Here is an 11,793-nt window from a genome sequence, read left to right as displayed (position 1 = left end):
TTCTGTAATAATGAACATAATGAACATCTGTTATGAACACATGAGGGGAATGCAGTCCTCTTCCCCATGTTATCATATACATGGAACTGCTGGAGGAGATGATTCAGAGATTTGGGCTGTGATGTCATCAATATGCAGATAATGCCCAGCTCCGTTTCACCATGACACCTGATCCCAGGGAAGTAGAAGAGATTCTGAGCCTGGGGGGGAGGCTGTGATGGCCTGGATGCAGGCTAACAAGTTGAAATGCAATCCCGACAAGACAGCTGTGACGGTGGTTAATAGAAGGGTTAATCTGAGTAGGATGCTTCAACCTGTCCTGGAGAGCGTTGCACTCCCTCTGAAGGAGCAGGTTCACATCTTGGGGGTCCTCCTTGATCTAGTTCTTGGGTATCAGGCAGCTTTAGAGTATCAGGTGGCAGTGGTAGCCAGGACTGCCTTTGGTTCTGGTTGGTGCACCGGCTGCACCCCTTCCTCGAGAAGATGGATCTGTCCTGTGTCACCCATGCCTTTGTCATGTTGCAGTTGGCTTGCTGCAGTGCTCTGTGTGAGGTTGCCCTTAAAAAGTATTTGGAAACTATGAATGGTGCAGAATGTGGTACCTGGAGCCTTCTGCGGCACACATATTTCACCTGTCTTCAAGACAGTGCACTGACTGCTAGTTTGTTCCTCAATACAGTTCAAGGTGCTGGCTATTACCCATTTAAACCCCTAAACAACTTGGGCCCAAGTGCCTTACAACCACCTGCTCTCAGCTGAATCTGTCCACCTGAATAAATGGGCTGGGACTCCTCCACTCAGTGTACTGATATCTGCTGAAGCTTGTTTGTCAAGTATGCAGGATGGGTCCTTCTCAGTGATTGATCCCAAGCTATGAAACTCTCTCTCGGAAGAGACTTGCCTTGCTCCTTCATTTGTAACTGAAGTTTGCTTGCTCTGTTAAGGCTTTTGGTCAATAGATGGCTCTCCTGGTTTCCTGGTTGTGTGGAGTTCGAGGGTTTTTTTTTTTAATGAGATCCTTATGATCACGGTATACATTTCTGGTTTTTAATTTGTCATTCACTGCCCTGGGGGGTGCCAGGACAAAGGGCAACATATACATGTTAAAGATTGAGCTGGTCTGTGATTGTAATAAAGGAATTGAATTGAATTGTTCAATATAATTGATAACAATTGAATTGTGTGTGTGTGTGTGTGTGCGCGCATAACGTGACAACATTTAATTGTCCTACCTGACATTTCAAAAGCATTCCATCATTATTTTGGAAAAAAATTTAAAAAATCTTCCTGTGATATATCCACATTTTGAAAATTTAACTTGTGAAAGCTCCTGTAATAAATATGCCATTGGGATATAATTATTATAATCTGCTTTAATAGAAGGGCTGAAAAAATAATCATCTGGTAAGATATTTTGATTTTTTTTTTAAGCAGCTTGTGAAGATTTATTGATGCAAGGGTTACTTCTCATTTTAAGAAACTAGGCATACTAAATCCCTACTTATTTGTGTAGAGTATTGCTTTCCTCACCTGATGTTGATTAAAGGTCTGACTGACTCTTTGCAGACTTAGTATAAAGCACAGGGGAATTGAATGAATTGATTTTCCAGGTTGATCTGAATGCTGCCTGGAATTCTAGTTATGGGTGCCCACTTGAGAATTAATTACATCCTTTTATTGTTTTAACTGTGAAAGAAGTCTTCATTATTGGAAACAAAGCTCACACTTGATAATATTGAAGCATATGTTTTAGGTGTAACACCATTGACTCTAGTAAATGTAAGCTTTAACTTTGCCCATTTGTTGAGCTTTAGTGAAATTTGGATATGGTTGATGTTGGAAAGATTACTCTTTACACGGTCTCTGAAATGGCAGTTCTTAAGGAAACTAACTAAAATAGCAGGGGAAAATAAAATCTGCCCAATGCTGTTACCTATAGATCCAAGAGATTGCCCTTCTTTGAAAACATTGACCAGGTCCCAGAAGACTATAGGACAGGTCTGCACGGCCCTCATGCAGATGTTGGCCTACAACTCCCATAATCCCTGGCTATTGGCTACTGTAGCTGGAGATCATGAGAGTTGTAATCCAAAAACAGCTGGTGGTCAAAGTTGAGCAGGCCTGCTACAGGAGGTACTGGAATCAAATATGTGAGAATCAAACCTTAAAGATGGTGTTGGCCCATCATCCAGCATTTAAGGAGTTATCATTTCTGTGCCATGAGAAGTAGTAGTTCTGCTTTATTCCAATAACTCAGACTTCATCTGGAGTACTGTGCCCTGTGTTGGGTACAGTTGTTTAGAACAAGTTGTTCTAGTAAGAACTAATCAGCCTAATTTCCTCTCACTGACTCTGCAGCTGAACTAAATTTGGTTCAAATCGAGGTCCACAAGTTAGATCTCTTGCACCTCAAATGTTCATGCATCTTCCATCTTGGATTGGGGTGGATGACATTACAAACTAGACCATTGAGGTGTCCCTGTGTGTCACTCACTATAACTGTACCAAATTTGGTTCAAATTGGTTAGATGGTCCTCAAGTTAATGCACTTGTGCCTCAAAAGTTCACACACCTACCATCTTGGATCAGGGTGGATGACACCATTGCAAACTACACCATTGGGGCATCCCTATGTGTCCATACAGCTGTAGCAAATGTGGTTCAGATAGGTTACGCTGTCCACAAGTTAGTGCAATTGCACGTCAAAGGCTTATGTGGCCCCATCTTGATTTGGGCTGGATGACATTGTCACTAGGGGTGTGTACAAAACCACCTGGCCCAGTTCAGTTCGAGTGCGAACCAGACCTGACCAGTTTGGTTTTTCCCCCTTTGGAACCCACCCCACCCGGTTCGGCTCGGCTCAGAACTCATGTAGAGTCTTGCCCCAGGGATGTACACTGTAGCTAGTTTTGAAATTTTAAACATTGGTCAGCATCAACCGATATTGAACCCGGGATTTGGGTTCCTAGTCTGTAATGCAGCTGAGCTATTCCGAGATACAGGCTGTCATGCCTATGGGGACTTTAATCTGGTGAAGAGGCTTTGCAGCTAACCCTGCCTCAGAGGTTTGCGATTGGTTTTGGCTGGCCCTGGAAGGTCTGAATATGGTTCAGAGTGAGCCCTGGGGTACTACAAGATTTAGTTAACCTTGCTGTTTTTGGTTTCCAGTTATTACTAGACTTTTCTCCTTTACATCATTGCCACATGTCTGCTCTTGCATCTTTCCTCCTGCTTTCTTGCCCACCAACTGATTTATTATCCTGGCTATTGATCTCAAATGCCCAATTTAACTTCTGAGCTGACAGTTCTGGTGAACTGATTCCTTAGTTACAACCAGTAACTTAGTTCCTCGACCTTGTATTTCCCTTGAGACCTGGCACTGAGTTTGTCTAGGGTTGGTCATTATTATCCCCTCGTTTGCAGGCAGTGGGAAGAGGTTGAGAGATCATGCTTTCCTAAGGCAAGCTAATGAGTTCATGAAGAGGTGAGATGAGCACCAGAAACTGTACTACTTGGTCCACAACTCATCCTCTTAAGCACTGGCCGATATTGTTAGATTTTATGTATACAATCATACATACAATTGTATGCATATGAAGTGGACAGAATTGTATGTATCCAGTACAGAAGGAAGGTACATCTTTCTGGATAGTTCCTGAAATATCTAATGCTCTTTTCTGCTGCAGGTTGGATAACATAACAAGGTGCAGAAGAAAAACTGTTTCAATGCCCTCATCTGATTTTGTAATATACAAAAATAGAGTAGGCCTTTAAAATGTGATTAATTAGAGAAAGTTAATAAAAGTGGAGAAATACAGAATGCTTAATTGTTACTTTGTTTTCCAATTGTACTTATACTTAGGCATTAAGCAGATTTTTTTAAAAAAACAAGACAGTGAAGTAATCAGCTTTGTTAATAACCTGTCTTCTCAGGTAGTATATAGCAAACAGGAAAAGGCTGCCTTTTGCTTAATTACCTCAATTAAGCACCTGCCCAATTATTTCCAGTTTGGCAGAAATCAGAGTTAGAAAAATTATGTACAAGGTACTAAAAAAAGGAAATGTAATAACCTGGGGCTCAGATTTCCATACCTGAATATTGTTCAAAATGTTTGAAACTAACCAAGCCCATTTGTGTGGATTGGGGCTCTCTGCAGTAGATAAGGATCAAAAATTTACAAACGCTTTCCACTAGTTTACATGATTGTTTTCGTGCATAAAATGGCATCTAGATGAGGCCCTAAAATACACAGACATTTTCTGTTTGCAAAAGATGGAAGTCTTGATTTCAAACCTTGTTTGTTTTGGAATTTGACTGGATCTCATGTCCCATGAACCACTTTCTTTTGGGCTAGCTTTCTGAGCTATACAATGTTGGATGATAGGCAGGGTTGTTGCTAGGTACTTAAAAGATGCAGGGCATGTACCTATAAGTACTGAATCAGGCCCTCAGCCCTACTTTTGATAAAGAAATGCAATCATGACCCCTTCTCCAAGAATAATTAGTTTTTAAAAAGTTTATTCCCTCTCTATTTGTATAACACAGTGCAATCCCATGCATATTTACTTGGAAGTGAGGCACTGTGATTAATGAGACTTACTCCAAGGTAAGCAATATATAGGATTGCAGCCTCAATTTGCAAGACACAGAAATAAGATTAAACACAAATTGGAAGAGATCACAGTCTTCAAGCAATGCACAACAAAAATGGGGATCTGAATCTCCTTTTTCTTCTGAAATATATACCTCACACAAATGGACAAATAAGAGGCAGAGGGGCGTAGTAGCAGTTAGAGTGTTGAACCAGGCCTGGGGAGACATGGCTTCAAGTCCTTCCCTGTGTTAGAAGGGAGAGATTCTCTCTGTCGCTCATTTCTTGGTTAGGTAAATTTTCACCAGACACCAGTATCAAAGTTTCAAACAAAGCTTTATTTCATGCCAGTGAAAGCTTCTGGGTGCGCCCCCCACCCCAGGCAGTTCATTCATCTTATATACTGTGCAATAAACAACTTTCACACCTGCGCATTTTATACAAGCCAAAGCGTTACTTTTAACCCCCAAAGTTCCAATTTGCTTCCAAGTGCTATATTTTTCACTCACACTTCTCAAGAGATCTCGCTTGCAGCTTTGGCCTGGTTTTCCCCCTCCCCTTTGAGACATTCCTTAAAGCAGTGCCATCATAAAATAGCTGCAAGGTGTGGGGAGATAACAGCCACAAGTGTCATTGATAAGGAAGTGCTACCAACTGTGCTTTTTGACTGTTAAGGCAAGTTGCAAATAATATTCCGACACCTGCTAGCCATAAAACTATACCTGTGCATTTCGTCACTTTTGCCTAAGGGCAGAAACTTTGCATTTGTTTTGGTTGAATTTCATTTCATTAGTTTCAGCCCAGTGTTCCATTTTATTCCTTGTCTTTGAGGTGTTGACTCTTAGCTTTCCATAAGATAAAGAATTCCAGCATTATAAGTTCACCCCTGCCCCCAGTGCCCATTTCTTCAATCTCAGTGATCAACTCTTTTTTGTTGCTTGGGATGTTCAGATTAAGAAGGGTAGCTGACCAGTCTGTGTAGTTGCCAGTCTGTGTAGACAATACTGAGCTAGATGGATCAATGGTCTGACTCGGTATATGGCAGCTTTGATGTTCCTATGTTGTTCATTCCTCTACCTTCTGAAAAGGGAAGCTGTCTGGAATTTTTGGGAGATTCCACACTTATCAGAATTTGACTCCTAACAGATATATGGGTAGTTGAGGTCCACCATTACTACTAATTCATGCTTCCTTTAAATCTTAGGTATCTATTATTTTTTTCTGTGGAAACTGCTTTGGAAACTTTTGTTGAAAAGTAGTGTTTAAATATTAGTAGTAAATATCTAACTCTTTTCAGGAAGCATGCTGTATCTTTATACTGTAGCAACCCTTCATAAACCTTTGTTGTAACACAGAAATCTTCAGAAAATACAAAGCTTTTGTATACCAAGTGAGCACAGGGATCCATCAAGCCCTTCCTCAGCTGCCAACAGGAACTCATGGAATGCCCTTTACAACCAGTGTTCCCTCTAACAGGGATACCCAGCAGTTGTTCACTACAATTCCCAGCATCTCTAGCTGCAATGGCATTTGGCTGGGGATTATGGGAGTTGTAATTAACAACATCTGGGAATCCCTGTTAGAGGGAATGCTGTTAGAGGGAATACAACCCTGCCATTTATTGAAAAGGAACAATTTCTAAATCCTGCTAAATATAAGCGAGCCATCACTTTAAAATGTGTGTCTTTGTCCAGTTGGTATGGCTTGACCCAGTCCTGAGCAAAGGAACTTCTTCATGGAAATCATGTGCCCTACCCCTGAGTTCTGGTCGCTCACCTTTAATTATATGGTATTAATGGAGTAATGGGGTTTTCTGGGGATGAGTGAAGGACATCATGGATGTGGAGGAAGACCGCTGGTCTTGTAGTAGTGAGCATGAATTGTCACCTTTGCTAAGCAGTGTCCACCTTGGTTTGCATTGGAATGGGTAACTATATGTGAGTGCTGCAGATATTCTCCTTTGGGGATGGGGCCACAGTGTTGCGGGCAAAGGTCCTCTGGAACCTTGCCCTCCTGTTTGATTCAGCCACTTGCATTCATCCTTCTATCACATGGATAGAGAATGGGGAGTCTTGCCAGAACCAAAGAGGATTAGACAGAGTTCCCACAATTATACTTGTTGCCTGACTGAATGAAGTCAAATGCAGCAAGGATGTGTGCTCAAAATAAGCTTTTTTATTTTGTGATCATGAAAGAAGAAGTACAATCCAGAGAGTCTGGCTTATACTGTGCATTGAAGCTGCGCAGTTGACCAGTTTATACAGGTTTCAGACACGCATATCAGTAAAGCAATTAATACATGTCATTGGTAATTAAGCATACACATTCCAAAGATGCTATTTCGAGCCTGGGAAGATAAGCTACTACTTGGCCTTTCTGATAACCTTACTCCCTATGAGTATCTGGTGCCTGGGATGTTTATTTTTGCTTGAATGAGGGATTTGGCAAATGGACTAGTTGCATACAGTACCTATGTAATCTATCTCTCAATTCTGGCATTTGTTATTTCTAGCCTCCTATCTCACATCCTTGAGGGGGCCACACATTCCTGGTTTGAACACTGTTCCTGACTCAAACAATTCTCTTGTTTCAATCCTAGTGGCTCTTTGTGTTGTTTAATAGTCTTAACCAGACTTTGAATCAAACAGTTATACACTTGTTAGTAGGCCTGGATTAAACAATTCCATATCAACAGCTCAGTGGAAAAGCATCTGAGGTACCAGGTTCATTCCCTGGCATCTACAGGTAAGGCTGGGAGAGGATCTTGCCTGAAACCTTGGAAAGCTGCTGACAGTCAGTGTAGGCAGTACTGTGCTAGTTGGACCTATGGTCTGACTCAGTATTATTATTATTATTATTATTATTATTATTTATTTTTTATTATTTCTTCTTTACACAGTCAGACAGTTGTTATTGACTGGTTTGTTTTATCCAGACATCGAGTCCTTCCCAAGGACCTGGGATGGCTAAATTTTATAATCAATACTGTTGGTTATTATAGATATCGTCGCAAAATATAGGCTGTTCCCAGTAAAGCTGCTTTTTGTAATTGGCTGATGGTGATTTCTGTGGCCCCTATGGTGTTGAGGTGCTCTACAAGGTCTTTTTGGGACTGCACCCAGGGCGCCAATGACCACTGGGATTATTTCGGTCTTTTTCTGCCACAGCCTTTCAATTTCAATTTGTAGATCTTTGTATTTGGTGATTTTTTTTTCTATTTCTTTTTCTTCTATTCTGCTATCCCCTGGTATTGCTATGTTGATTATTTTGACTTCTTTTTCTTTCTTCTCGACTACAGTTATATCTGGTGTATTGTGTGGCAGATGTTTGTCTGTTTGTAGTCGGAAGTCCCATAATATTTTTACATCTTCATTTTCTTCAACTTTTTCAATTTTGTGGTCCCACCAATTCTTGGCTACAGGTAGCTTGTATTTTTTGCAGATGTTCCAGTGTATCATCCCTGCTACCTAGTCATGCCTTTGTTTGTAGTCAGTCTGTGCGATCTTCTTACAACAGCTGATCAGGTGGTCCACTGTTTCATCTGCTTCTTTACAAAGGCGGCACTTGCTGTTTCTTGTGGATTTTTCGACTTTGGCTCTTATTGCATTTGTTCTTAGTGCCTGTTCTTGTGCAGCCAGTATTAAACCCTCTGTTTCTTTCTTCAAGTTGCCATTCTTAAGCCATTGCCAGGTCGGTGATGTCTGATTTTCCACTTATATTGTGCAAATATTGACCATGCAGTGGCTTATTTCTCCATTTTTCTGCTCAGTTCTTGACTTGTTCTTTCTTGTAGGCCTGCTTTGTTTCATTGGTGTTGAATAGTTTCTCATTCTTGACCATTTTAAGTGCATCTTCTTCACTGTCCTTGATATATTCTTCAAGGCCTCTTTTCTCCTCCTCTACTGTTTGATGGACTTGCAGCATTCCTCTTCCACCTGAGCTGCGAGGGAGGTAGAGCCTATCTACATCACTGCGGGGGTGCAGAGCATGATTGATGGTCATGATTTTCCTGGTCTTACGATCCAGCGTCTCTAGCTCTGCCTGGGTCCAGTCTATTATTCCTGCAGTGTATCTGATAACAGGTATAGCCCAGGTGTTTATGGCTTGTATGGTGTTCCCGCCATTGAGTTTGGACTTTTTCTAACTCTCCTGATGTATTCACTTCCAATTTTTCTTTTAACTTCAGTGTGTGCGATGTTATCAGCCTGGAGAATGCCCAAGTATTTGTAACGTTCTTTCTCTTCCAGGTTCTTGATCTTGCTTCCATTGGGCAGTTCTATTCCTTCTGTTTTTGTTATTTTTCCTCTTTTCATTATTAATGCAGCACACTTGTCTAGTCCAAACTCCATTGCTATATCGCTACTGAATATACGGACAGTGTTTAGCAGCGATTCGATTTCTGACTGGGACTTTCCATACAACTTCAGATTGTCCATGTACAGCAGATGGTTGATTTTACTTGATGTTTTAGATGTTTGGTATCCGAGGCCTGTTTTGTTTAGTATTTGTGAAAGTGGGGTCATGGCGATTACAAACAACAGAGGGGATAGTGAGTCCCCTTGGAAAATGCCTCTTCTAATGTTAACCTGTCCAAGTGCCTCGCCATTGATTGTTAACTGTGTACTCCACATGCTCATTGCTTTTTTAATAAATATCTGAATGTTTTTGCTGACACCAGTTGTTTCTAAACATTTTAGTATCCATGTGTGAGGCAATGAATCGAAGGCTTTCTTGTAGTCAATCCATGCAACACTTAGATTTGTTTTTCTTCTCTTGCAGTTTTCTAAAACCATTTTGTCAATCAGCAGCTGGTCTTTTGTGCCTCTGGTGTTCGGGCAATTTCCTTTCTGTTCAACTGGAAGCTGTTTGTTAGTTAATAAGTGTTGCATCTCTTCATCTGCTATTATTCCAGTTAATTATTTGAACATGGTTGGCAGGCAGGTTATCGGTCTATAATTACTTGGAACTGCACCTTTTGCTGGGTCTTTCATGATGAGATGAGTTTTCCCAGTTGTTATCCATTGTTCAATATTACTGCCTTTCATAATGTGATTGAACTGTTTTGATAGTTGTTTATGAAGGCTTGTTAGGTGTTTAAGCCAAAAGCCATGCAGTTCGTTGCCTGGAGCAGTCCAATTTTTAATTTTCTTTGCTCTTTCACTTATTAATTCTGGTGTTATTATTAGGTCTTGCATTTGTTGGTTACATTTTTTTACCTCTTTCATCCAGCCTGCTTTTTTATTATAATCTATTGGCTTGTCCCATAATTTCCCCCAAAATTGCACTGTTTCTTCTTTATTTGGTGTTTCTAGGTTTCTTGCAGTTTCTCCTTCTATGCTTTGGTAGAAACGTCTCTGATTCGACTGGAATTGGAGATTCTGCCTGTGTTGTGTAATTCTGGTTTCGTATCTGCTAATCTTCTTTGACACTTCTGTTATTTGCTGCTTTATTATTTCCAGGACTTCTCTAATTTTCCTTGAATCTAGGTGGTATTTTTGGATCAGATACTGTTTGGTGTTTTCATTCTTCAGCTTCTTGTCTTTCATATCTTTCAATTTACTAGCAACTGATCTAAGCCTGGAGATTTTATTTTCTAATCTAATCTTCCATTTAGGTGATGTACTGCTTTCTTTTTTGATAGGTCCACTGATCTTATATCCGAGCTCTTGTGTTGTTATTGTTGCTGCACTGTACATTAGTTGGCTTGTTTCTTGCAAATTCTTGGTTGTTATTTCTGCAAGTGCAGCATTGACATCTTTTAATTCCTGAGCAAGTTGTTTTTTGGCAACTGTTTGTAGAGCTGGAAGTCGAAACCTGGTGGTTGTTTGGTTCATGTGCTCAGTTATTTTTTGCTTTAGTTCTTGTTGCTTTTCTGTTAAACGGCATTTGGGTATTTGAGGTGAAGGCAAAGGGGAGGTTGCCTGGTTTTGATTTTGAAACAGTTCAGCAACAGTGGCATCCTCGATTTCCAACACCTCCTCCACCTGCGCCTGAGCAACTTCTTCAATTGGTGATAATTCTTCTTCCATATCTTGAGCCTGTGTTGCTCTTTGCAGTTCTTCCAGCTCAACTCCTGTGAATACTTTATTTCTTATTATGAATCTTCTCTGGTCTGCTAGCCTTTGTTCTGTTATTTCTGTGTCTGGATGCTTCTCTTTCCAAATTTGGTACATTCTTTTTAAATAACCTCTTCTAGTTGGACTAGACTTGTAATAGCAGATCATTATTTCCTTGCTGCATTTTTTGTATATATTTTCTGGTTACGTGGTGTTTCTTCCAGTAACCCTGCAGTCTCCAGCCCTGGTTGCTCAACTGAAGATCCTGAGTCCTGTTGCCCACTTGCCACCAGATGTCCAGGGACTATAGCATCTGGCGCGGTCCTTGTTGACCCGGGCGACGTCCGATCCGGTATAGATTTATTAAAGTTATGTCTCACCATATTGTTGATGGGAGAGGCACTCTTTGTCTGGCTCCTCTGGTGAGACCTGTCCAGTATGGTTGGACCTCTGGCATAGCTCTCACCTTCATCAGAGCACACAAGCCCCACAACCACGCCAAGGTAGTGCCTCACTGGGGTATTATTATTATTTTATTTTGATTTCTATACTGCCCTTCCAAAAATAGCTCAGGGCGGTTTACTAATCCTATGATGTGAGCATTGGTATGTTCTTGGATCCATTTTAGTCATAGACTTGGCTTAAGTGGGAAACATATGAATTATGGTAACATCATTTGCACTATGGAGACAATTATATATATTAAAAATGGAGTGGATGGGGTCATTTAAAGCAAAAGTGTTGCTTTAAAATTATAGGCCTCTGGTGATCTAGTTAAATAACAGCAAGTTATTTTCTAATGGGCGTATAATGAAATGCAGAGAAGGCAACAGGGCCCCAAGTCGGCATCTTTATTGTCTAATAGGCAAAGTTCGGAAAGAAGTAGTCCCTTGGGGCCAAATGAGGAAAATGAGTTCCTTGGTTTCCATTCTAGGAACTGTTGAATATTCTGCAAATGAGTGTGATATGCTGCAATAATGTAGTAGTCCCATTACTCTGTACTCAGGATGGTTAAGGGCAAATTACCATATGGAGCAGAAACTAGTCAGACCTCTATAATGACCAGGGCTGCTGCTTAGAGCATACATCGAGAAATTGAATTCAACATCTTCCCTACAAAAGGAATGTTGAACTTTGCTAGTCAT

General features: G+C 40.7%; 1 protein-coding gene across 3 annotated transcripts in view; it reads right to left on the bottom strand.

The window, feature by feature from the left end:
• The window catches only part of CTNNA2 (catenin alpha 2), a 783,863-nt gene that overhangs the window by 626,559 nt on the left and 145,511 nt on the right, over positions 1 to 11,793 (bottom strand). The gene's annotated exons all lie outside the window — the stretch shown is intronic.

Source organism: Hemicordylus capensis, chromosome 5 (genome assembly GCF_027244095.1).
Source record: "Hemicordylus capensis ecotype Gifberg chromosome 5, rHemCap1.1.pri, whole genome shotgun sequence".
In the NCBI taxonomy this organism is placed as follows: domain Eukaryota; kingdom Metazoa; phylum Chordata; class Lepidosauria; order Squamata; family Cordylidae; genus Hemicordylus; species Hemicordylus capensis.
This window is presented reverse-complemented; position numbering and strand designations above follow the sequence as displayed.